Source organism: Suricata suricatta, chromosome 6 (assembly GCF_006229205.1).
Source record: "Suricata suricatta isolate VVHF042 chromosome 6, meerkat_22Aug2017_6uvM2_HiC, whole genome shotgun sequence".
NCBI lineage: Eukaryota > Metazoa > Chordata > Mammalia > Carnivora > Herpestidae > Suricata > Suricata suricatta.
In genome coordinates, this window is record NC_043705.1 from 58,260,986 (window position 1) to 58,288,075 (window position 27,090).

Here is a 27,090-nt window from a genome sequence, read left to right on the forward strand (position 1 = left end):
GCATTGAATGTGTAGATTGCTTTGGGTAATAATGACATTTTCACAATGTTTATTCTTCTGATCCATGAGCATGGAATGTTTTTCCATTTCTTGGTGTCTTCTTCAATCTCTTTCAGAAGTTTTCTATAGTTTTCATCATATAGGTCTTTTACATCCTTGGTTAGGTTTACTCCTAGGTATTTTATGTTTTTTTGTGCAATCATGAACGGGATCAGTTTCTTGATTTCTCTTTCTGCTGCTTCATTATTGGTGTATAGGAATGCAACTGATTTCTGTACATTGATTTTGTACCCTACGACTTTACTGAATTCATGGATCAGTTCTAGAAGTCTTTGGTGGAGTCTGCCGGGTTTCCATGTAGAGTATCATGTCATCTGCAAAAGGTGAAAATTTGACTTCTTTGCCAATTGTGAAGCCTTTATTTCCTTTTATTGTCTGATTGCTGATGCTAGGACTTCCAGCACTATGTTAAACAACAGTGGTGAGAGTGGACATCCCTGTTGTGTTCCTGATGTCAGGGGGAAAGCTCTCAGTTTTTCCCCATTGAGGATGATATTAGCTGTGGGCTTCTCATAAACTGCTTTTTTAATGTTTAGGTAAGTTCCTTCTATTCCGACTTTCTCAAGGATTTTTATTAAGAAAGGGTGCTGTATTGTGTCAGATGCTTTTTCTGCATCTATCGACAGGATCATATGGTTTTTATATTTTCTTTTGTTAATGTGATGTATCACACTGATGGATTTGTGAATATTGAACCAGCCTTGTAACCCAGGAATCAATCCCACTTGATCATGATGGATAATTCTTTTTATATACTGTTGAATTTGATTTGCTAGTATCTTGTTGAGTATTTTTGCATCTGTATTCATTAAGGATATTGGTCTGTAGTTCTCTTTTTTGGCTGGGTCTCTGTCTGGTTTGGGGATCAAGGTGATGCTGGCTTCATAGAATGAGTTTGGAAGTTTTCTTTCTATTTCTATTTTTTGGAATAGTTTGAGAAGAATGGGTATGAGCTCTGCTTTAAATGTCTGGTAGAATTCCCCTGGGAAGCCATCTGTCCCTGGGCTCTTATACATTGGGAGAGTTTTGATAACTGATTCTATTTCTTCACTGGTTATCAGTTTATTCATGCTTTCTATCTCTTCCCATTTGAATTTTGGTAGTGCATGTGCTTTTAGGAATTTGTCCATTTCTTCTAGGTTGTCCAGTTTGTTGGCATATAATTTTTCATAGTAATCTCTAATGATTGCTTGTATTTCTAAGGGATTGGTTGTAATAGATCCATTTTCATTCATGATTTTGTCTATCTGGGTGCTCTCTCTTTTCTTTCTAAGGAGCCTGGCTAGAGGTTTATCCATTTTGTTTATTTTTTCAAAGAACCAACTCTTGGTTTCGTTGATCTGTTTGATTGTTTTTTTGGACTCTGTTTTGTTTATTTCTGCCCTGATCTTTATTATTTCTTTTCTTCTGCTGGGTTGGGGTGCTATTGCTGCTCCTCTTCTAGTTCCAGTAGGTACTCTGTTAGATTTTCAATTTGTGCTTTTTCTAGTTTGTTGAAATTGGCTTGGATTGCAATATACTTTCCTCTTAGGACTGCCTTTGCTGCGTCCCAGAGATTTTGGATTGTTGTAGTTTCATTTTCATTTGTTTCCATATGTTTTTTTTATTTCTTCTCTAATTGCCTGATTAGCCCAATCATTGTTTAGTAGGGTGGTTTTTAACCTCCACATTTTTGGAGGTTTTTCCAGACTTTTTCCTGTGGTTAATTTCAAGTTTCATAGCATTGTGATCTGAAAGTATGCATAGTATGATCTCAATTTGTTTATATTTATGGAGGGCTGCTTTATGCCCCAGTATGTGATCTGTCTTGAAGAATGTGCCATGTGCACTCAAAAAGAAGGTGAGTTTCCTACCTTCAGGATGCAGAGTTGTAAATATACCTATCAATTCCATCTGTTTCAATGTGTCATTCAGTTCCATTGTTTCTTTAGTGATTTTCTGTCTGGTTGATCCATCCATTGCTGTCATTGGAGTATTAAAGTCCCCTGCAATTAGCACATTCTTATCAATAAGATTGTTTCTGTCTGTGATTAGTTGTTTTATGTATTTGGGCACTCCCGAATTTGGCACATAGATGTTTATAACTGTTAGCTCTTCCTGATGGAGAGACCGTGTAATTATATAATGTCCTTCTTCATCTCTTGTTACTGCCTTTACTTTAAAGTCCAGTTTGTCTGATATAAGTATGGCTACTCCACCTTTCTTTTGGTTTCCACTCACATGATAGCTATTTCTCCATCCCTATATTTTCAACCTGAAGGTGTCTTCAGGTCTAAAATGAGTCTCTTGTAGACAGCATGTAGATGGATTTGGTTTTCTTATCCATTCTGCTACCCTGTGTTGTTTGGTTGGAGCATTCAGTCCATTTACATTCAGTGTTATTATTGAAAAATGTGGGTTTAGAGTCATTGTGTTCTCCCTAGAATTCATGTTTATAGTGGTGTCTCTGGCACCTTGTATTCTTTGCAGCTTTTCCCTCATAGAGTCCCTCTTAGGATTTCTTGTAGGGCTGGTTTGGTGGTGATGAATTCTCTCAATTTTTGTTATTTGGGAACACCTTTATCTCTCCTATTTTGAATGACAGGCATACTGGATAAAAGATTCTTGGCTGCATGTTTTTTTTGTTCATCATATTGAAGATTTCCTGCCATTCCTTCCTGGCCTGCCATGTTTCATTAGATAGGTCTGTAACCATTCTGATAGGTTTCCCTTTGTACGTTAGGGCCCTTTTATCCCTAGCTGCTTTCAGAATTCTCTCTTTATCTATATATTTTGCCAGTTTCACTATGATATATCATTCCAAAGGTTGATTCAAATTATATCTTAAGGGGGTTCTTTGTGCCTCTTGAATTTGAATGTCTATTTCTTTCCCCAGATTTGGGAAATTCTCAGTTATAATTTGGCCTAGTATCTCTTCAGGATCTCTCTCTCCTCTTTCTTCCTCTTCAGGAATTCCTATGATATGGATGTTGTTCCGTTTGATTGTATCACTCAGGTCACGAATTCTCCTTTCCTGCTCCTGGATCAATTTCTCTCTTTTTTTTTTTTTTTTAGCTTCCTCTTTTGCTATAACTATATCTTCTAGTTCACCTATTCTTCTCTCTGCCTCTTCAATCCTTGAGGTGGCCACCTCCATTTTATTATTCACCTCATTTTTTGCCTTTTTTTTAACTTGTCACACCTGTTTTCAAAGTCCCTAGTCATTGTCTCAGTTGCTTCTCTGATGCTTTTTTCAACCCCAGCGATTAATTTTATGACAAGTTTTTAAAATTCTTGTTCAGTTATATTGTTTAGATCTGTTTTGAGCAGTTCTGTGGCTGTGAGTTCTTCCTGGAGATTCTTCAGGGGAGAGTTCTTTTGTTTTTTCATTTTGGCTAGTTTTCTGTCTCTTGTCAGTTTTAAAAAGGTCATTGTGCACTGTGCACCTGTTAGTATTGCTCTGTTAAAGGAGGCTTTTTGACTGTCCAGGGCCTGTCATTTCAGGAAATATTCTTTTAATGGTGTCTCTCAGTTTCTCTTGTTGTGCCTTTGATTATTTTATTTCCCTACTCAGTGGTATTAGGGACTCACCATCATGCATACTTTGGCTTGTTTCTTGGGGTAGCCCTGAGAAGTAAAACAGACAAACACACAGGGAACAGAAGCACGCAAAGGCACAGACAAATCAAACAAACAAACAAATTAAAAGGGGGAAAGGAAGAAAAGAAATGGAAGAGGAAAGAGAAGAAAAGAAGAGAAGAAAAATAAAGGGGGGCAGAGACAACAAACGACAATGGACAATGTAAAAGTGTATAACCAGTTGAGGGGAGAGATAAGGATGAGATAAAGGAGAATATATCTGGATGGCAAGAGGGGAAAAAATGAGGGAGAAAGGAAAAAGGGAAATAAGGAGTAAGAATTAAAAAAAAAAACATTTTAAAGTAGAAACTGTAATAATAATAAAAAATTAAGTACAACAACAAAAAAAGCAGCAGCTCCCCCTCACAGATAGGCATTGTTTGGTGTAGTAGGTCTCAGGGGCTGCTCTTGGAGGCCCTGCCGTTGTGGTTGCGGAGGATGAATGGTGGTGTTCCAAGCTCCGTTGGAACTAAGTGCTGCAGGCCATTCTAATGAGTCTGATCTCCTTGTGCTGCAGCTGAGCCACGCTGTATTTTCCAGGCCTGCCTCCTTTCAAAATCCTAGTCCATGCACTTTTATGCTACCACAGATGAGATGTACTTGCTTTGGCAGCTGGCTTCTTAGCCAGGATCCCGTAGGGGGAGGGAGCAGTTTCTCTTCATGCAGGCAGGGATTTGTGGTGCTGCTGCTGGAGGTGAAATGTGCACCCCCACAGACGCAACCGCCAACTCGCAGACGGGGTCAGGATGAGGGAGGGAACAGTTTCTCTTGGTGCCAGTAGGGATTTGCGCTGTCGCTTCTTGAAGCAAGGTGCGCTGCCGGAGGCGAAGTGTGCACCCCAGGAGGCGAAGTGTGGGCCCCCACAGACTTGCGGCCAACTCCCAGCCGGGATCGCTTAAAGGGAGGGATCAGTTTCTCTTGGTGCCAGCCAAGATTCACACTGCCGCTGCCTGAGGCACAGGAGGCTGCTGGAAATGATGTGCACCCTCCTGTAGCTGCAGCCGCAGTGCCCCCGGCCTCTGTAGCTGCCAACTCCCTGCCAGGATCGCATAGGGGTGGAAGCTATTTTTTCCCTGTTGGCACCCAGGATTCGGGATTCATGCGGCCAATGCTGGAGGTGAGATGCGCTGTGGAAATGAGGTGTGTGCTCCCGCTCCCGCAGCCAAGCCGAAGTGTGTGCCCCTGAGCCACCACTGCATCCACCGATTCCCTGCTGGATCGCACAGGGGTGGAGCCTGTTTTTTCCCTTGTGCCACCCAGGTTCGGGATTTGGGCTGCCTAGCGGTTATATATGGAGTGAGAGTTTTTCTCTCCTTGCAGGGTTAAACGTTCTTTATCTCTTCTCTAGAGACAGTACTAAGAGCATGTTCAGTTTCTCTTTCTCTTCCCTTTGTCTCTCAGGGGCTCCGCAAGCTTTTCCTGTGTTGGACTGGGGCTCCCACCTCCCCTGCCCTTCTTTGGCTGGCCTGTTTTCCAATCTCCCCAGTTCGCACTCACTCACTCAGGCATCTTTGAGGTTGTCCTCTTTCTGGAGTCTGTATTTTCTCCTTCCACCCTTGCAAATGAGAGTAATGTCCTCAGTTCAATAGATGGGGCCGGACAAAATTTAGAGAGCTCCCTTCCTCTCTGCCATTTTGGCTTCTCCCTCCAAGCCTGTGAGATTTTTTAATCAAGTCCTATTAGATGCATAGAGAAGAAAAGATGATGTTTCTTGAAGAAACCACCCCTGAAGTCTCTGGACTCACAACGAGCCTGTGTAGTTGACACAAAGAAGTCAAGTATACTTTAGATGTATGTGTTTGTGCCCACACAGGAAAGTCCATATTCTCATTGCAAGAGTATCTTTCTATGAATGAGCCATATAAGAGAACCCTGTGGAATGTCATTATCTGCCCTCCTGTATCCCTTCAATTCTCTTTGAGAATTTGAGATGACCCAGGTGGCAATGAATGGATGCATCGTAGTAGCATAGTGCCTAGTGTCATTGCGGAGTGCACACGTAGAGGTCTGCTGAAATACATGTGGGGATGATAGGCCAACATTTTCGGACCCTACAGTCTACTCAGGAATGCTTTGGATAAACCATCTGAACAAGGGACCGTTGAAAGAATAGCTTAAAGCAGAAATCCTCAAACTTCAGCCTGCCTCAGAATCACTTAGGGCTTGTTAAAAAACAGATTCATGGACCCCATCCCCAGAGTTTCTGATTTAGCATGTCTGGGGTGAAGCCTGAAAATTTGCATTTCTAACAAATTTCCAGGTGCTGATGTTGGTCCAGGGATCACACTTTGAGAGCCTCAAGGAAAGAGAGCCTTCACTGTTCTTTTCTGAGGTCCTCAAATTCATTCAAGTTGCTGGGCCCAGTGGTGAGGATGACTGCAAGGTGGAGGCGAGGAATGTCCTCAGGTAATGAAGATGAAGATGAGCCAGCCATGTGAGATGGGCCAGGGAGTGTGGAATAGGTCTGCACAAAGACTTTGAGAAATTAGACAAAGCGAGCAGTGTGTTCTTCTCCCTCTTTGTAAATAGTACAGTCATGTTGTATAGCTACACCTTTTCTTTTCATAGATCGAGTTTGTTTTGTCCACACAGAGCAGCATTCCTGCTGCCTTGCAGATATACTCTTCCCTGACTCCAATCACTCATTTTTGGTGAGCTTAGAATCAGAGCATTAGGCTCTTGGGCCACAGATGTGGGTACATGACCTTCTCTTAGTAATATTACTATGGGACATGACCAAAGCCTAGCCAATCAGAGTTCTTACTCAGGACTTTGTATGTTTTATTAGTCAGGAAAGTTCTAACTTGATTTCTGTGCGGAGCTCCGCAAATATGTTCAAGAGCTTCTGTTAGCCATATGATCCACCAAGGAGAATATGCAACAGAATGAAAAAGTCAAAAGCCAAAAAGAAAGAGTAGAAGTGAACCATGTCAGCAATAAATCTCTGTGTCTAGTCAGTCACTAAGGGCTCAGAGCTATTTGGTTTCTGCAACAATTTCTTCATCAGTGTCTCTCTAACTCTAATCTCCTTATCCTCACCCTGGTTTATTGTTTGCTTCTTTCTGAGAGTGATTTTAGTTGTTTTTCTGTCACTTGCAAAGGGGAGAATCCTGACTATCATCCCTCTTAATTAAACTCTGAAGGACAGAGGTGGAAAAAAGAAGCCACAGAAGGGTGTTTGTGATAGAATGTTCACATGGACTGCCAAGCTCCTGCTTGGAACAGAGACTCACCAAGGTCTCCTTAAGAAAAAGTCCAATGACACATATGCAGAGACTGAAAGAGGAAAGTTACCAAAAAGCTGAGGCTAGCTACTCTCTAGATCTCTTCTAGCCTCTCCTGCATGTCATCTCTGCTTCTCAGAGTGTCTGTTCCATTCTCCACTTACTCCTATTGATCAATACTCTGCCAGTTTTCCAGTCCAAATCCCAGGAGGTCAGCTAATGACACTGCTGTTCTTATTGTGCAGGGCCCCTCGTTCCTGGCCACTTGCAGGTGGCCAGCTAATCTCTGTGGGTGAGGCACAATCTCCAGTCCCATCAGAACCTTCCCCTCAACAATAATAACAAAAGCTGGGGAATTTAGGAGGAGAAAGACAGGCCATTTTGTCCATTGTAAGAGATATGTGTTCCAGAACAGGAGGAATGAAAAATCATGGCATGAAACATCAAGCAAATATTAAATAAACACATTTACAACAGAACATTGAAAGTGCATCAGAGAGGTGGGTATGGAGAAAATACAGGGCAAGGACTTGCTGAAATGATCTGGGTCAGAGGCAAGGGCTTCAGGTCCTAGAAAAAGCAAGACCAGGGTGGACACTTCTAAGCTCAGGAGGTTGAGGCTGCTCACAGCCACAGCAAAGCCTCTGGCCTCTCCTTGGCTTGACTTCTACTCTCTGACTGATAGAAACTGGGGATAGTCACTACATATTCCTCCCTTTCCCCCATCTCTCCAAAAGACTGGAGGTGGGCACACAAACCTAGAGTGGGGTCCTAGTAATTCACCTTGAGTAATTGACCTTCTTCGATTCTGAAACCTTAGTTTCCTCATCTAAAGATGACATTATCTGCTTTCAAAGGGTTTTCGTGAAGAGCAAATAAGACAATGCCTGTGAAACACTTAGCCTGGTTGCAGGCACAAAGTGTTCACTGAATGCTGGTTGTCATTGCTATATCATGATCATCATCATTATCATTTTCGTTATAATATTTTCCAGGTGAATGAGTGTAATATGACTCCAGGGATATATTTGTGAACAAAGCTTATCTCTACCTGTTTGCTGATACTAGTCATTTTCTAACAAACATCTCCCACTTAGAGGTAAAATAAAATTAAAATCCTGATATATTTAAACTATACAGTTATATATGCAAAGTGAATACTAGTTTATACAATTTAGAAGATTTTTATTTTAAAAAAGAAAAGAAGGAAGGAAAGCGAAAGGGAGGAATGGAGGGAAGGAGGAAGGGAAGAAGGATGGGTGTGTAAAAGTCTTCCCTTGTTAAGATTTTATACTTCATTATAAAAGTGATTGGTTCCTGTTGTTAATTGAGGTGTTAGTGCAACAACAACAACAACAACAACAACAACAAATAGCCAGAAAAAGATACCTAGAAATCTTTTCAGATACAGAATATCTGGGTATATTTCTATGAGATACATACCTTATACAAGGTAGTATAAAATCATATCTTACATAGACCTTATGTAAGATAATGTAAAATCATTCATTTGGTCCAGCATGCCTCTAGCATTATCAAAAATTCACTTGAAAAAATATATGAAAAGGTTGAGAGGATGTGGCTTAAATATAATCTTCAAGTTTAAAATTTAATTTTACATACTGCCATGCTGTTTCATTAAATATGCAGGAGAGGGAAGAGTAGTATTTTTCAGACTTGAAAAAAATTAATCCATGCTTCTTGGCATGGACAACCAATGTTATATTTAAAATATACATATATAATGTGAGACCCATTATCTAATAAAAGTCATGAAATCTATCTTATTCACTTTGTAACTTATACTAACTGGAAGTTGATCAAAGAAAACTACTTCCCTTTTTGCTTTTTATTACATTGTTACTATTTTTATGGACAAAATTTAAAATGTATGATAAAAATCCAATATATAGTAATTGAAACATACAGTCTGACCTCACATTGTTCTGATAAATCTGTTCATTTCTGGCCATTTTCAGTGTTGCTATAGTGAACAGTGTTGACAAGTGGATGAAAAAAGCTTATAAATGGAATTCTGATCATAGATAAGACTGAACATAAACTGTCTCCCCACATTTCTGCATGTTAGGAGGCCCGGCTTGTGCCCCAGATGGCCATCTCCCAATAATACATAAAACATTTCTTGCTAGAGCTCGGTACACGTTGAATACACAGGTCATTTGAACAGAACAATAATTCAATTCACTTAATAATGACCTCACTGGGAACAAACACAGACACAGGATGATGCTGTTAGAAGAACAAAATCATATTAGAGTTTTAAAAATGAAATTCTTAAAAAGCCGCCATGCTCTCTTGTCAAAATAGCACTTAAATGTATTCAGTGTTTAGCGACCAGGCAGGCTCACTGAGTTTATTTTAGTCTCTTGAATTTTACTGCTGTGTTCTGTGCCATGTTTCTTCAGTTTTTATGCTGGTAGCTTTCCTGGGAAGGTCAGTGGTGCCCACTGAACCCTCGATTGGCTTATTGGCTGAGCTCTTTGATGAAGAAGCCTTGAGTTCATTACTTTTTCTTTTCTTCTGGCTGAGATGGCAGTCAGTGAGGAATGACTGCAGAAAGTTGCAGAAGGACACATGGGAATCATTTAATCAGACCAATAAAATAAACTATTTATGTATGTAACAGTTAAAATAACCTCAACAACCAAGGCCATATTTCTCTACAATATTTTTTAGGTTTAAGTATAATTTTACTTCTAGCTTATAAGGTTTAAAATTCAGGATTCCCTTCCTTGGCAGAAATGAATGAACTCAGCCAGGAGAAATCAGAATCTAGAATGACCCCTTTCTGGCATCTACAAACTTGCTAACAAGAGAGCTTCATGTTTTGACACCACTGATGTACATGAGATCAGGCCCCACCTACATGGAATTTTTAACCAAATATAGAAATGATGTTCATTTCTATATTTTAAAACTAAGCTCAAGTGCTACTGAAATTAGGCCCTTTATTGTTGTAATTGTAACTATTAAAACCATGTTTTCTAACTTAATAAACAGCAGGAACTTTTAACTTTTTAATGTTTATTTATTTTTGAGAGAGAGAGAAACAGAGCATGAGTGGGGGAGGAGCAGAGAGGGAGTGAGACACAGAACCTGAAGCAGGCTCCAGGCTCAGAGCTGTCAGCACAGAGCCCGATGGGATGGGACTCAGACTCACAAACCGTGAGATCATGACCCAAGCTAAAGGCGGATGTTTAACCAACTGAGCCATCTGGGCGCCCCAAATGTGTTTTTGCTTAATACATTTTATTAAAAAGATCTTTAACTTTTGGGATGCAAATCATAAACTTGCAGAAAAGATAAGTAAAAAAAAAAAAAAGAGAACAAAGATAGAGTCTGTTCAGATTATTGCGAGTTTTTTTAAGTTTGCGTGCATGTTCTCCTACCTCCTCTCTCTCTCTCTCTCTCTTCCTCTCTCTCTCTCTCTCTCTCTCTCTCTCTCTCTCTCCTCTAGTGGGGAAGAAGCAGAGAGAGAGGGAAAGAGAATTCCAAGCAGGCTCTGAGCTGTCAGCACGGGGCTCGATCTCATAAACCCTGAGATCATGACCTGAGCTGAAATCAAGAGTCAGGCGCTTAACTGACTGAAACACCTAGGTGCCCCAGATCATTATTATTTTAATGTTGAAAAGCAGGGAGAAAATTTTGTAGAAATTTTGTCAGCAATTGTTTTAGGGTTTAATTATTTTATCCTCCCTGCCCCCAATCTATCCTAGTAAGCTTGAAAAAGCTAAATCTACAGAGTGGTGCATTTATGCTTGGGAAACACATTTCTTTAGAGGGACTAACCCATTAGCTTATTTCTGTACCTGTCTCATCAATATCAGCTGGAATACCCTGTAATAGTGGCAGTTTATTAACCTCTGCTGTAAAAGCAGGAGACAGAACACTCACGCTATTTTTTTCATGAAAATGGTCATTAGGGTTAGGGGTGTTTTAGGGATAAAGTAGTCTGAGGGGGGGAGGAAGTTTAAGAAGAAGAATCATTTCCTACTACACATATATACATTTTTGAGGATTAAAGAGGTATCTATAATCCACACAAGATATCCCTAGTACCTTCATTTTCCTCTCCTTGCTTTACTGCTACTTCTCTCAGAGGATATAGTCCTTGCCCTTAAAAGAACTTATTATCTTAAGAGGAGAAAACATAGAAGGTAAATAAATAAATATAAAAGGCAGCAGGTAATTTAGGGACCATATTGATAGTATAGGAGTTCAGAGAAATAGATCAGGAAAGGCTTCTTGAAGGAATTGCAGGGTGTGTGTGCAGATCCTGCTCCTTTGCTATATACGAGGTTGTCTCTCAATTCTCTCTGAGGCTGAAGGGGGATTTCCCTTCCTCACTATCCCGAAGTGCTATTCTGTCTCCTTATCTCTAAAGATGCAGGAGATCCTTCTGCAGCTGTACCGATCATGTCAGTGACAACAGCTCAGGTTCTCAGTTTATCTGCCTTAAGGCTGGCAGGGCTCCCAGAGACTGAGAAGGGTGCCGAAGAGTACCCTCCTCAAGGGAAAAGGAGGGAGTTGGGACGCAGGAAGCCGCACTCCTGTCCCAGCGTAGGCACTTGGAAAGGGGCAGCATGAGGGAGGAAAAGTCCAGCAGCACTGCTCCTCATCACGACAGTAACATTGACACAGCATTTACTGTGCAGAGAACGGATCAAAGCAGTTTACATGGGTTATCAATTCAGGTGACTCTCCCGACAACCCTATAAGGAAGTACTATTAATACCCCCATTTTACAGATGAGGCACAGAAAAGCTAATTAGGTTGCCTAAGATCACAGAGCTACTTAATTGACATAGTTGGGACTTGAGCCCAGGCATGGCTGGACTCCAGCACCTCTGTTCTTATATGGTTCACAACTCAGGCTGCACATTAGAATCATTTGGAGAGCTGTTAAACAATATTGATACCTGGGCCCCAATCCCAGAAATACTGATTTAATTGATCTGTAGTGGGGCCTGGGGCAGGAGTACTTTTTAAATTTCCCCAGGTGATTCTAATGTGCAGCCAGGATTGCCAGCCCAACTATTCTACCCCTCCCTCTCCTGTTAACTCATTATCTCTGCACCTCCACCCTGTCTGTTACTTAGACTATTCTGCCCTGATCTTAGACTCTGCCATGCTCCGATTTTACTCCCAAACAAAATGGCTCTTGTAGTGGTGTTAAAATATGTCCACAAATTCTTTGACACTCCTGTCTTCAAAAGGTGAAGCCTAACTCCCCTCCCCTGGAATGTGGGCTGGATGTAGTGACTTGCTTCTAATAAATGGAATTTGGTGGAAGAGATGGTCCTGGGCTTCTCAGACTAGGTCCTAAAAGACTTTGCAGCTTTCTCCCTGTCCTCTCTTGTGAACTGTGGACTGCCCACTCTGGGGGAAACTAGCTGCTATGCTATAGGAACACGGAAACAGCCTTTTGGGGAGGATCTCGTGGCAAGCTGATGTGGATTCCTGCCAATAGCCAGTGAAGAACTAAGGCCTTCCAGCAAATAACCACTGAGGAGCCAAATTGGGAGTGAAACTTCCAGCCCCAGTGAATCCTCAAAATGACGACTACAGCCCCAGCTGACGTCTTGAATGCCACTTCATGAGAGATGCTGACCTGGAGCCATCCTGCTAAGCTGCTCCCAGATTCCTGACCCTCAGATACCATGTGAGCTAATAAATGTTCATTGTTTTACGCTGATCAACTGTGGGGTAGTTTGTCATGTAGCAACAGATAACTAATAAAGCTGCCTTCATCCCCACCCTCCCACGTTGACTTGGAGCTGGGGAAGTTGCCAGGGCTGCAACAGAAAAGTGTTCTGACATCCCAAGGTGGAATTTTGAATGTATTTACCATAGAAACATAGCTCCATGCATATTTATGTATGTACATATATGTATGTAAATGCATAGGAAAAGTCTGGAAGGAACGAGCCACACTGTTGATAGTGGTAGAACCAGAAATAGGAGAGGGAGTGGGATCAGGAGTGGGGGAGGAAGCCCAAGGGAATTTTCCTTCCTGCCCTGTAGACTACTGTGTTGTTAGGGTATTTCACACTGAGAACATATCTATGTATCACCTGGGTAATTAAACATATTTTCCCACATAAAAGCAAGGGGAGTAAAAAAGGAAGCATAACTGTACCAGAGTGTGGGTTCTTTTGAAGTAGAGTATTAGGAATATAGTTCTACAAGTACGTATGGATGCAACAGTGTCTGTCCGGACAACCTTAACAACAGGCAGAACGCTGCATTGCGGGCACTGCAGTGACGAGAGTGAAGGAAAACAGGCCTTGGAGCTTGACCCACACGTGTGTGTGATTCCCGACCCTGACAGTCACTAGCTGGGTAAGTCCTGTACCTGTTCCCAGCCTGTTTTCCTCATCAATAAAGTCCAGATAATGATAGGAGAAATAAGCAGGGCTTTACACAGTGAATGATCCAGAGGTGGCACTCACTAACTGTCACTGTGCAGAAAAATATGTTCCTACTTTTAAGCATATATATTTTGGGATCATTAAAATGTAAATAAATTGAGGGATCCATGAATTATATGTTTTTGCTCTTTTACCTTTTCTTTGCATAAGGTTCACGAAGCAACACAGACTTTTAAAACACATTTACTACATGAATATTGCAAACATTGCAGTGGTTAAATATTTGTTTTTTATTTGAAGTGATAAAGACCTGAACATATTTCATATTTACAAGGTAGAAACTGGGGACAGTGGAGATGAGCATGTGATCCCAAAAAGTTGAAACAATGCTAAATCTGAATTGTACTGGACGTTAACATCAAAGAAAGTTGGACCATTGCATCCTGTACACAGACATTAGAGGTCACACACGGGATCCTGCAGACCCCAGAATACCGAGAAGGTATTTTCTTTAAGCCACACAGTGTTTTTGAAAAACATTTGAGTTGTTGCCCATTAAAAAAAAATGTTTTTTAACATTTATTTATTTTTGAGAGGCAGAGTGAGACAGAGCGCGAGCTGGGGAGGGGTAGAGAGGAGGGAAACACAATATAAAGCAGGCTCCAGGCTCTGAGGTGTCAGCACAGAGCCCTATGCGAGGTATGAACTCACAGACAACGAGATCATGACCTGAGCTGAAGTCAGCCGCTTAACCGACTGAGCCATCCAAGCACCCCTGTTGCCCTTAAAGTTGGAAGATTTTATATACAAATACAGATTTCAGACTGCTCTTAGAAAACTGACATATCTGACTATCTTGGTTCAGTTGGCTTGGATGGTGTCATGGATTCTTCTTTTAGTCATGATAAGGGTTTGCCAAGAGGCCACAATTCCCACTTGGATTTGCCTGTATTACTCATTAAGGCTACTTCCTTGCCTCTGGGTGCATTCAGTTTGCATCTCTGAAACTCTGGATGGTTACTCCAAAGCAGTAAGAGTGTATTGGTACAGGATGATTATGAACTTTGACAATTATAAAAACTGTCTAAGCATGCGTGCAATGTAGAGATCCCAGAAATGAAGGCCATCTCTCTTTGTTTACCTTTTAATGAACTGAAGGAAAACATGTAGAGCTCTCTGAAATGTTTCTTTGAGGAAATGAATAGCTGCTATTTATAATCTACTTCTACAATGAGGTAATATTTATTAGGAGGACCTCCAGTCTATCAAATGCTCTAAAGTTGCATGTCATCATAGCTAGTCTATTTGTGTCATTTTCTCATTTGAATAGGCTGGGATACTTTCCCTCTATACATGCTCAAGTCCTACCAATGGAAGAAAAAGCTGAACCATGACCCTTGCCTTTGATATATATACTTATCAACTTTGGTGATACTGAGTTCATTTTTAATATCATGGAGTCACTTGTAAACTAATCCTATTCACAACTTGTGAAATAAATGTTCTTATCTGGTCATTATTAAAAACAAACAAAAAATCATTCCTATTTCCTTAACTCTGCTTGAAAATCTCTTCACAGCAAAATTATTCCCCATAATTAACAAAAGCAAAAGATGAATTTGTGGTAAGAAGAGTCTTCATTTGCTAGTATTTTTATCCTAGGTCATTTCCCCCCAACATTTTATTAAGGAATCTTTTTTCTTTTCTAAAGATTTTATTTTTAAGTAATCTCTACACCCAACATGGAGCTCAAACCTACAATCTTGAGATTAAGAGTCACATGCTCTACTGACCAAGCTAGGCAGGTGCTCAAGAAAACATACAGAAAAGTTGGAAGAATGACACAATGAATACCCGTACCTTTATCATCCAGATTATATTATTTGTATTTGCTATATTTACTTTAACACATACACATTCATTCCTCTATCTACCTATCACTTCACATTCATTTTTTGATACATTTCAAAAGAAGTTGCAGACATGAGTGCATTTGACCCCCCAAAAACTTCAGCATGCATATCAGTAGAGTTCAGTATGTGCTTACAGGTTTAAAAAATGTCTTTTTTAGTGTCGTACCATATGTATAACATAAAAAGTTTCATTTGAATCATTTGTAAATATACAGTTCTGTGGCATTAAGTACATTTACATTGTTGTGCAACCATCACCCCTGTCCATCTCGAGAACTTGGGATCTTCCTTCACTGAAACTCTATATCTATTAAACAAGAACCTCCCACCCCCTTCTCCCCTCAACCCCTGGCAACCACCATTCTACTTTCTGTCTCTGTGAATCTGGTTACTCAAAGTACTCATATAAATGGGATCATACAATATTTTTTTTTTTTTTTTGTAATTGGCTAATTTCATTTAGCATAATGTCTTCAAGGTTCATCCACATTGTAGCTTATGTCTAAATTCCCTTCCTTTTTCAGGCCAAATAGTATTCCTCACTGTATGTACATAGTATATGTTGTTTATCCATTCATCCACTGATGGACACTTGAGTTGCTTCCACCTTTTGCCTATTGTGAATAATGCTGTTATGAACATGGGTGTACGAATGTCTTTGCAAGTCCCTGCTTTCACTGCTTTTGGGTATATTCCCAGAAGTGGAATTGCTAGATCATATGGTAATTCTATATATAATTTTTTGAGGACTCTATGGTTTCTCTTTTATGTAAAATTTACACACAGTGAAATACACACATCTTAATCTACAGTTTGATGGGTTGTGACAAATGCATACTCTAGTGGATATTTTTTTGTTTCTTTTTTAGGTCCTTAATATATGTAAGAATTTTTCAGTTAGAATGCTGACATTTTCTGTGACCAAAATCCTGTGGAAGAGTGTGGGGTTATATGACACCAGGCATTCATTTTCAGGATCTACTGACCTTATTAATTCTCATATTTTGAAATCTATAAAAGAGCTCACAGTCCTGAAATTAGGAATTTTGCTAAAGTGATTATCTCCATCTTCCACTACCAACCATAAACACTTAAGCTTGTGTAAGCAGTGACTACAGTTGTTTCAAAGAGGGATTTTTAAACAGAAGAATGCATGTTGGCTAAGTTTTTTAGCTCCTACCCATTACCAGGGATGAGATGATCTCCCCCTTTATCTATCATGCAGATTTTCTCTATAATGAGGCTCTTTCTAAAGATTCTAAGCAGGCAGTGAACAATGTTTCTTTTGCACATGAAGAATTTGTATTATTGAAAATGAAAACAATGTATACAGCAATCAGATTGGCAAAAGTGGTAATAGTCTAATTGTGAAAGGTGTGGAAAAATAGGGATCCTCGGATACCGTAGGTGGCATGATAGGAGGACTTTACTTACTGCTTGTTAACATTTTAATATACCTTTTTCCAACCTCAGGAGTTTCACTTCTAGGAAATTTTTTTACAGAGATGTTTGTGCAAGTGCACCAAGATATATTTGTACACTGTTGTGCATTGCTACATGGTTTATAGTGCCAAAAAATTGGAAACAACCCAAATATCAGTCAGTAGGTAACTGCTAAAAGTAATTCCTGATATACCCACATTTAACTGGTATAATTTGCTTTAACAGCTTGAACACAAATAAGGTTATATCGTTTCTATTTTTTCAAATTTTATTAGACCTGAACATCTATGTGCCCGATTAGTGCCAGAGGAAGTGTCCTTTCTTAAGGCCTCTTCCCTTCCCCTGAATTATCCAGCTACCCTGGGGCTTTACTTTTTGCAAGTGGCCAGTCCTGCTTCTAAGTGCCTCATGGAGAGAGAACTAGGGAATCTGATTAGTTTATTACAAGCCTTATTTTTAGCGTCTGTTGCTTCTGTTTGCTGTAAGATGATTGTTGAAAGCTGCAAAAGTAATAAATAGGGTCTAGCTTTGTAAAATAAAGATTAAAAAAAAGGTTTGAGATTTTGTTTTGAAAAAGTAAAAGTAAAGATTATCTTATCTTTAAATGTGACTTATCTTTGAAGACATACATATAACAACTCTAATTGCAACAATGCTCTAATTTTTAGAATAAACAAAGAAATGAATCAAGTGTTGATTTTGCAACGGGGATCTTTTTTCCAGCAAAATTGTATGATAGCAAATTTTGACACTCTTCACTTCATGCTGACTTTTAGAGCAGAATCATACAAAGGTCATTTTGAAAAAAGATGTGAAGACTTCATCAATTTTCCTGAGAGCTTCTCTTAATCCTTTGATATTCAAATAATTCTCCTTTTGAAGAATTTATCCTCTTATCATCTTTGTTGTTTTTCTCATCTTTAATTGTTAACTGGTCTAACACTGCCAGATACTCATTTGCTTATGGAATAGTTCTCCAAAATCACTTTCAATGACTTCATAAAATTCTGCATCTTTTGCAAGATTAGCAGTCTTACATGGCCACTGAAATGCATTTTATTTATATTGTATTGTTAGATGTTTATAACATCTATCATCAGTAAAATTGACTAGGTGGGGATAGATGCTGATATTAAGTCAGGAAGACTAAGTGGGGGCTGATTTAGTAAGTGGTCAGTTGATTAGTGGATATTTTTCTGTTATGACCAATTTTTGCTTTCCTACACAATTTAACAACTACTGTGATTCAGATAATGATAATGAATAGCTGGATAACATGAAATTTCTATACTATGCAGCACTAAAAAGGAATGACCTGTGTGATGACATGGAAAAAATGTTTCACAATGCATTGTTAAATGAAAAGAGCAAGTTCCAAAGATTTGAAAGCATAACAATGTTTCCATAAAATAATAATAGTAAATGTTAGTGTATGCACCAAAAATATAAATCAATAAAATAAATAAATAAAAGTATACTCTTAACTATTAGCACTCACTTCTAAAAGGGGAGGCAGGAGGAAGCTTAACTTAGTGGCCTTCTTTTTAATGAGGATTTATTACACTCTTAAACATGATAAACCCAGTTAAAAATATTTTTAACTAATACAGCTGAGAAATGTCCAGAGGTTAAAAAAGGCAAAAAAGAAAAAGGGGCGCCTGGGTGGCTCAGTCAGTTAAACCTCCGGCTTCGGCTCAGGTCAGATCTCACGTTCGTGGGTTCGAGCCCCGTGTCAGGCTCTGTGCTGACAGCTGGCTCAGAGCCTGGAGCCTGCTTCTGGTTCTGTGTCTCCTTCTCTCTCTGCCCCTCTCCCTCTCATGCTCTGTCGCTCTCTGTAGCAAAAATAAATAAAACATTAAAAAAAAAGGCAAAAAAAGAAAAAGAAAAGAAAGATGGGCCATCACAACATTAATGTTCAAACAGTATATCTTAGAAAGAGCTTTTACAGACCCACGTTGAAGGGGCATAATGGGATTCTTCAACAGAAACCTGTTTTGTTATAAACACCCCAGAACTCATTCTCAAAATAGTCAAGCCACAAACATTTGCTGAGAATCTGTTGTTTTCATGATACTGCATAGCACTTACCACTCAGAGGACTACAAGGATCTATAAGACGACCAGAGCCTTTCTTCAAAAAACTAGCAGCTTAGTTGGGAAGGTAAGAAGCTCCTCACTGAATGAAGTAGCCAACAACACCTGATCATCAGTGCCCAAGGTCTGAGCAAGATGGTACACCTGTGCCAAGTGGAGAACGTGATTAGTTGAATTTTCAGAGCCTTTGCTCCTGCCTAGAATTCTGGGGGTCCAAGAATTGGGTGAGTGTCAGAATTGAGCATTGATACTAATCTTTAGAGAAGAATGCAGTTCTTCAATCTCCATGGGAAGAGAAATCTATAGATTAGTCAATGGCCAGTTAGATCTCCATTCAGATCTTGGGAAGGCTTCAGAGGACTTTTGATGGGGATACTGAAATGAGGTGTTGAACAGTGGGGTTTTTAGTTTTTTACTCTTCTGTCCTATTTGACGAATGAGGAACCTGAGGCTGACTCAAGGTTACACTGCGACGAAGGACAGAATCAGGATTTGAGCCCAGCCCTTGTGACTCTAGAGCCTGCTCTCTTTTTATGATCCATTCCTTTCTCATTGCAGATTATAGTCTAATTATTACCTGCTACTTGTGGAAGGAAGAGATGTTTGGCATGGCACTGGTGAATGTGTATATTTACTGGGAAGTTTACCCTAGAAGAAAAGAGAAAAACAGCTGTGTGAATGGAATTTGGAGAAAGGTAATACCTCCTGGTAAACAAAAACAAGATCCTAGAAATCTCCATAGTCTTCCTGGATAAGAAGTTGCCAAGATTTCTGTAGACTTGGTTTTCCTTTTCACTTCTGGAAATAATCCATTTAGGGCAGAGTTCAAGCACATAAACAGAGTAACACTTTCTCTTCTGCCTCTCTTCTTAAGCAGTAGACAATTAGCAGTTCTTTGGATTCTGAATTTAGTTGCAACAAAATTCACTTTGAAAAATATGCTGTTGAGATGCTTCAATTACAGACTCACTTTGTATAGCATATTCAATATATAGGATAAAGTTGCTTTATATGTGCTATATAACATATAGTGATAATGTAGTATGCTGTAGTATTTACCACTTAATTGTACCAACTTGTTATTTACAGCTCTTTAAAATACAGGGAAAGTATGAACTTATTAGAGTGAAAGTTAAAAACTTTAAAAAAGTGTACACAAAAAAAATCATTTGTGGGGCTCCTGGGTGTCTGTCGGTTAAGCATCCGACTCTTGATTTGGCTCAGGTCATGATCTCATGGTTTGTGAGGTCGACCCCCACATCAAGCACTCTGCTAACAGGGTGGAGACTGCTTTGGGATTGTCTCTTTCCCTCTCTCTCTGAAAAATAAACAAACTGGAAAAAAATTTAAATCATTTGATATTTTACGAAAAGTTTATTATATATTTTACCTTGCAAAATAGTATCATAGAAGAATTAAAATAGAAAAAAAGGTTTTAGTTCACTACTGTGATCATTATGAAATAGACGACAAATTATATAGGTCACTTCCCTTGCTGCAGAGTGAAAACAAACCAGTATGTGTAATGCAAAAATACCCCATTTTAAGGGAAAATGTCTGGGAGTCACTGCCTTGAAAAATTTCTAAAAAGTACTCTCAACATCCTAAACAATAGTAAAATAACTTGTGTATAATGAGCTACACATTCTTTCTCTTCTTCCTTGCCCTCTTTATCTCTGAGAATGTGAGGAGTTGGCATTGAACATAGCAATGACTTACGGACAACCTCAAAGGTCTATGGAAAAAAAACCCAACAATCTGCACTTCTGCTGAGACAAGCATCAGAATCCCAAACATTATTGTCTGAGAACAAATCACTTGATTAGTGAGTGAGTGGGCTCAGCCATCCACCTGGTATTCACATCTTAAGCAAGATCTTATGGTTCTCTATAATCGTTACATCTGCAATAAATCCTGAGAAGAGATAATAACTTTGTTTCTTTGTAAAAATGGCTCTGAAAAGAAAGTCAACTGCCAGTGTGGTGCTGAAGTGTGATGGCATTTGTTAATTTGCATTATCATATTTAGATAATTACACGATTATATTTATATTTAGATTATATTTACATTGTAATTAGATGCATGATATTGGAGGCCTCTTGATATACTTATAAATTTGAAGACTCACTGCATACACAGGCATTTCTCTGCAGCCTAGCACATGACTTCTTTAAATAGAGATGGGAAGACACCTTCTGGTTTCACCTGTTGGTTAGAAAAAAAAGAAAATATTATATTACTATGATCTTTTAGGGGAAAGCACCTTTGGAACCTAAATGTACTATGTAACTGCTAGGGTCTGGGATTGCTCTTTGTCAACAAAAGCTCTCTTAGGTCAGTTAAGTAGTTGCTTTCCTCTAAATTTTGCTTTTAAGAACTCTTCTGTAATTGACCTTGCTGTTCACCATTCTGAAGCTGAGAAAGGGCTCATTGTTTTTAACTGAGAGCTCCATATAGTAATCACAATAATCCTAGAATTTTATAAACCACAGGGTTAAGATTGCCCCCCACCCCCCAAGCAGATATCACCAGGCTGTCGACAGGTGAGGAGCTTATGCTTTAGGCCATCCTTGATATATATTCCCAGTCCCCCTCTTCCCCAGAAGGTTATTAGGTATGTTTGGTTCTAACTGGAGACTGAAGCTGAATCACTTATTATTCTGTACATGCCCCTTACTGGTAGTCGGTGAAACTCACATGAGACTACCCTATCCAGGATTTGATTATGATGACACATGGCAAGATGTCAAGCGTCTTCAGAGGTCTTAGATATTTGGCCTAATGCCATTTGAGAGATGACCTCTGATTTTCATTTGGACTTCATGAGGATGTTGCAAAACATTACTCTCATAACTGGTCCTACCTATAATTCCTTTTCTTTTAAGTTTTTATTTATCTAACTGTAATTCTTAATGGTTGTCATGGACAGGCAGTAGCATCATGTAGTTGGACTTGGAGATTCTGAAGAATCTTTGTTGTCTCAGAAGAACTCAAGGAAACATAATTCCCAAACCTGGAAAAGATTCATATCTTTGAATCACTTGTTTAATCTTATTGCCTTGAGTCAAATAAAGTGAGTTACTCTTTATGAAGCTTGAACAATGCGAGAAACACATCATTAAAATGTTAATTTAATTTGGCATGTTGAGGTAAGAATCCAGACAGTTTGGTTCACCTCAAAATGAATGGGATTAATGAAACTGTTTTTGATCTAGAATAATTCTGGTCACATGAATGAGAGTTCCAAGGCAAGGAGATGGAAGTTAGTTATGAAGAGGAGCTCACCGCCTTTGCCTTAGGTTCAGTACCAAAGTATAAAGTTTGCTTTCTTCAGAGTTGTTGACTGTGTACTTCTGGAAAACATTAAATTCACTTTTAATAGGAAGGCAAAAGTTAAAATTTATTTGGCCAGTGAGTTTAATTTTGTGATCATGGGCTTTTCCTTTTGGTCCTCACTTCCTGCCAACTCCTTTGAACTAAAACGGAAGACCTATTTTTCATATGCTACCTTGTTTTGCAAACCACCAGCAGATTCATAGTAGAAGTTAAAGCTTTGCAGACCCAGATATCACAAGAATATTCTTTTTCTATTTTGCCGAGATAAAATCCCAATTTATGGCTTAGGACCATACTGTAAAATGTAAATAGCATTTTAATGAGCCCTATAGAGGAAGACTGGGCTGGGCCAGTTGCCCACCACTGAAAAGCTGGATATAAGGGTACCTTGGGTCATAATGAAACTAGTTTGGTGGTCTTAGCCTCCCTAGTAGACATTTTCCCACATTAGAAACCCAGCACTGGAGATCATGCCATTCCTTACAAAGGACAATTGTAGTTCTGCCCAAAACCAGAACTGGAGTGTGGATGGGATAACTACAGGAGAAACTAGAGGAGATCAGTAAAGCTTTTTATTTTAAATTAAAATACTGCCTAAATTTAGGAGGAAAAGGGAAAGGGGGAAATAATTGCATTGTGTATTTTTATTTCTGTCCACATTTTGTATCTCAAACACTATCTAAGGACATCTCTTTTTTTCCATTTCCTTCACTATCCATGTTCTTGACCCTGTGAGAATGTAGTTTTCAAAAACATTGACTAAAAGCATTGTCTTAAACTATTTTAATAACTCCAGCTCCTGGAGTTACAGGACTGAATCTCAACTAGATTCCATATGAACTATACTGGTGTCTGTCTAACCTCGCCCTGATTCCAAATTCATCTTCTTTAACTAGCTATACCTTACCCATCCTTTAATCCAGGCACTGTCCCAGTTCCTACAGGGAGCCCTCTGTCATGATGAGTGCACACCTTCATCTCACCTTTTTAGTACTTGTGTATATGGAATAGTTAATGCCTAATCATATACATTTGATAATCGAGTTTCCTAGTACTGTTTCTATTTGACTTACTGAAAACAAAAGTGAACATTTAAAAGGTAGATTAAAAAAATATGCCTCCAAAATTAAGATGCTACATTCCTGACTTTACTTCAACAAAGAGGATTCTTTAGTCCTTTTACCTTTTTGGGAAAAGACGGGGCTCTAAGTCCCTTAATAATTCTATTTGATTTAAATCTGACTTTAATCCTGCATGATAAATTAAGATTCTGTATCTTTTCACCCTTGCTTTTTGGAGTAATTTGTCTAACCCAACACCTGCATAAATAGATCAGATTCTCTAATCCAAAGGCATACCTTTTAGGCAAGGTAGAGCAAGTGGTGCTAACTGCCACCCCGCCAGGGGACATCCTGACCTGGATAGTGTGTGGGTGCTTCAGGAGTGGATCTATTTAGAGACCACTCATTGAAAGAAAGACCTCTGATTCCTCTTGTTTCATGTAGAGTTCCCTGACAGCCACTATAGGTCTCCACTTACAGTACTTCCAATCCCCACACCCCACCCCCAACTTAAAAAAAAAAATTCCCTGAGAGGCTGCCAGTAGTCATCCAGAAGGAGAAATCTGGCATTTTCCCAGTACAGTGCTTCCCTGTAGCAGGATAATGTGCCTTTCCTGGAGTTGGGCAGACTTTGCCCTAAGGTTATATTTCCACACAAAGAAGTCTTTAAGGGTGCTGTTGCAGGCCTCTACACTGGAGGTTTATGTCTGTCAATCTCAGAAAAAAGGAGGCCATAATAAAACTGCAGGAGCCAGCAGTGGGGAATTACAACTCCAGGATCAGCAGAGGTCTGCCTCACAGCCTTGCTCTATGCTGAGAGTTGGCCTCTCTAAGGACAGAGAACAATAAAACAGAAGGAATTTAAGTCAATTGGCTGCTGGATTGCATTAGCAGGACTAGAGAAGGGGACACTTGCTGAGGGTGGTGCACTGACTCTTGGCCGCTGCCATTGTGCCAGCCCAGCTAGGTTATCCAGAGTTTGAGAGAATGAGAAAAGTTTACCCAAGTCAAACAAGCCACAGGGAGGATTGCAGACCCCCAAGTTGGAAGCTGTGTGTGTAGCAGCCAGTGCAACTCCATGTGTAATTCAGTTGATCAATAGTTAATAAGAACAGATACTAATTAAGATCTCAGTGAATGACCATGATAGGCAGAAAAACAGGAAATACATCAGAAGGTGGACCTGAATACTTTGTAAAGAGATATAAGGGAAAACAAAAGTGGCAGCATCTGGGAGCTAGGCAAAGAGGGGTAAGGAAGCCACCAAGTGGATCTGATTGGTTTGGAAGATGGGGGAGCAAGTGGGTAATGGAGCTTAGAATAGAGAGGGCATCACTGCCACCTGTCCAGCAGCTCCACAGCCCTGATTTTGGCAGTGTGGCCCTGATGCCTGCACGGAAGGCTTGTTAGATTTAGCTTGAGAGCTTCCTAAAATATCCATGGGCCTGATGCAGTATTACTTTGTGATGGCACTGCATTGCGATGCGGTGACAGGATAACCTGATGGTGAGGAAGGAGGGCGTTTTATGTCTTCATATGATTGTTGTCTGAGAGAGGCCAAGTGATCGGAGCATTCCCAAAGGAAGATGGGTCAGCTGGAAGAGTGGTTAAGCTTTCTGATATGGAAGAACAGAGTCCCCATCCACCCACTCCTGCTGCAGAGCCTGGATACCTGAGAAGGGTTCAGTCCGGCTGGAGACTCAGGAGGACAGCCCCAAGGGGCCTCTCAGCAGTCCACAGGGCATTCTAAAAAGCAGAGCAAGCAGGGAAAGGGCTGTGCTAACCAATCTTCATGGAGAAAGCTGCACCAAGGAGTGGGTAGCTTCCCCCAGAGTAAGCCCTCCAGGCAAAGGTGAAACATTAGGATTGGGAATGGGGAGAGGAAGCAAGTTGAATCTGGAGAAAGCCACCAAGCTGTAAGCACCGGCCAGGCTTGGCCTAGGTCTCCAAATAAAAACAATTTGCCTAGCTCTAGGCAAGCCCTTGTTCTGCATAATGACTTGAATTCTGAAATGTGAATTAAACCCTGCAAAGGAATGCAACTCCTTCACCCTCCCGAAGGCCGAAGGCCGTTCTACTATTCTTAGAGGGTGCAAGGTGGGTCAGAGGAAGGTTTAAAATTTTTGCCCCTTTATCAACCCTATCTCCTGCCATCCCTCCCCCACTGCTCAAAGTGTTCAAAACTAAAAGCTGCAACATCTTTTCAGCAAGTAATCAGCACAAGTTGAAAGGCACATGCTGTCGCATTTCTGATCAGATTGTATGTTAAGCAGGAAAATATACCCCCTCAACAACCCCCCCCACCTTTTTTTTTTTTTTTTTTTTTGGCTAAATGCATGTCTGTTTAAAGAGCCACCAGGCAGTGCCTCTCACTTTGTCTTGGCAGGGCACAACCATCAGACGAAGTGGGAGGAAGAAACATTAACTTCAACAGCTGTTTCTTGACCCCGGCTGTCAGTCTTCCCAAGAATAAATTTTGGAGAGTCCTATTTGAAACAAAGAGGGAGTTTTTGAGGAGAGAAAAGTTGGTTGGTTCCAGGGAGGCCGCCCAAAGAAGCAGGGAACAAGATGTTTGCAGTTACCACGCAGCCTGCAAGCCTCTGCCGGGTGCAGGGATGGAGCAAAGTAACTTGAAAGCTCCCCTCTCGGCGCCCTGTGCCTGCAGCTTCCCCCCCTAACGCGCGCCCAGATCCAGCGCCGGTGGTAAGAGCCGTAGCTCGACTACAGTAATTCCCCAGCTCGGGCGGCTTGAAACTGCTCGGGCTGAATAGCATTTGCTGTTCCGTCCTGCGGCCGCCTCCCGCCGCCGCTGCCGCGCTCCCTGCAAAGCAGCTCTCATTATCCCGGAAGTTGTGCTGACACAGTCTCGCTGCCACCAGAAGTTTGTCAACATCAAACTTCTCCTGTGTGGGGTACGTTCACCTTCCACGAGTATTTAATCGAGCCAACAAGCAAACAAACAAACCCAAATAAACCTGCCCGTGATGTCATGGTCTTTTTTTCTTCTTCTTCTTCTTCTTTCCTGGAAGGCTGGGGCTGTTAGAAATTTCCTGGTGGGCGCTGAGAGCGCCTGTGGATTTCTGGGGGAGATAAGGGGCGGCCCCTGGGTGGGGAGTAGGGAAGGGGCTGCGGAGGGGCTTGCGGGGCGGTTGGAGCTGAGCGCTGGGTTGGTGGGTTGAGGGCTGGGGCTAGGGGTGGAGAACTGATCCTGCAATCTCCCAACTGCCGTTGTTTTGGAGATTACACCGACTGGGGCCAAGGTTGTTGCTTTGCGTCCCCAGACCCGGCAACAAAGGTTACCTGGAAGCGCTGGCCAAGTAAAGCCGCCGGGGGAGGGGAGCTTTCTACAGTCTCACTGCTCTTTCTACACTCCTGTAGGACATTTTTGTAGACACCTCTTGGGATCTTTCAGAATAAAGGGCATTAGGGTCATAAAATGTATTTTGAGGCTTCAACTGCTACATAAAAGAAATACTTGCGATTTCAGGGCAGGGATGTACTACCTTTTTCTGTCTTTTAATAGGTCTCTTCTGATATCTTGATTAATCCATTCCGTCTAAACTTAACTCCTTTCCCTAAGCCAGGTCTCCTGGTTTAGTTCGAGTGGCTGCTACCCAGTTTGGGTGTTTGTGGTTTCCAGTTGCTCCCCCGCTGAGATGCTCCTGGCGCTGGAAGCCCCCCGCCCCCCATCCCAGCTTTGGGGGAGGAGGGGGAGAGTAGGATGCTGATTAACCCTTTCCATTCCGTACTTTTATCCGGACTGATCAATCCTGCTCAGACTTCTGGAGAGGACAGGCCTGACTTGCAGAGTTGTAACCTTAGGCATTCATGAAGCAATGCCACGTCGGGGCCACAGGTTTTGGAGAAGGAACTGGAACCTTAGACACTGAGAGTAACTTTGTATCTAGTTTGAAAGATCACATACTGCATTTAGAGCCGGAAAATGAGA

At 40.6% G+C, this 27,090-nt stretch overlaps 1 long non-coding RNA gene across 3 annotated transcripts in view; it reads right to left on the reverse strand.

Annotated features, from left to right (window-relative positions):
• LOC115294580 overlaps positions 1-26,798 on the reverse strand; it is a 32,470-nt gene extending 5,672 nt beyond the window's left edge. The window contains exons 1-5 of one of the 3 annotated variants that reach the window (XR_003909970.1): positions 26,645-26,798; positions 20,812-20,949; positions 19,322-19,392; positions 18,739-18,888; positions 18,449-18,482 (exon numbers count right to left, since the gene is read on the reverse strand). This is a non-coding gene — a long non-coding RNA (uncharacterized LOC115294580). Of the gene's footprint in view, positions 1-18,448; positions 18,483-18,738; positions 18,889-19,321; positions 19,393-20,811; positions 20,950-24,813; positions 24,889-26,644 lie in introns of those variants that run through there. The other 2 variants (XR_003909969.1, XR_003909971.1) reach the window with 2 other exon arrangements.
• Positions 26,799-27,090: the final 292 nt, after the last annotated feature.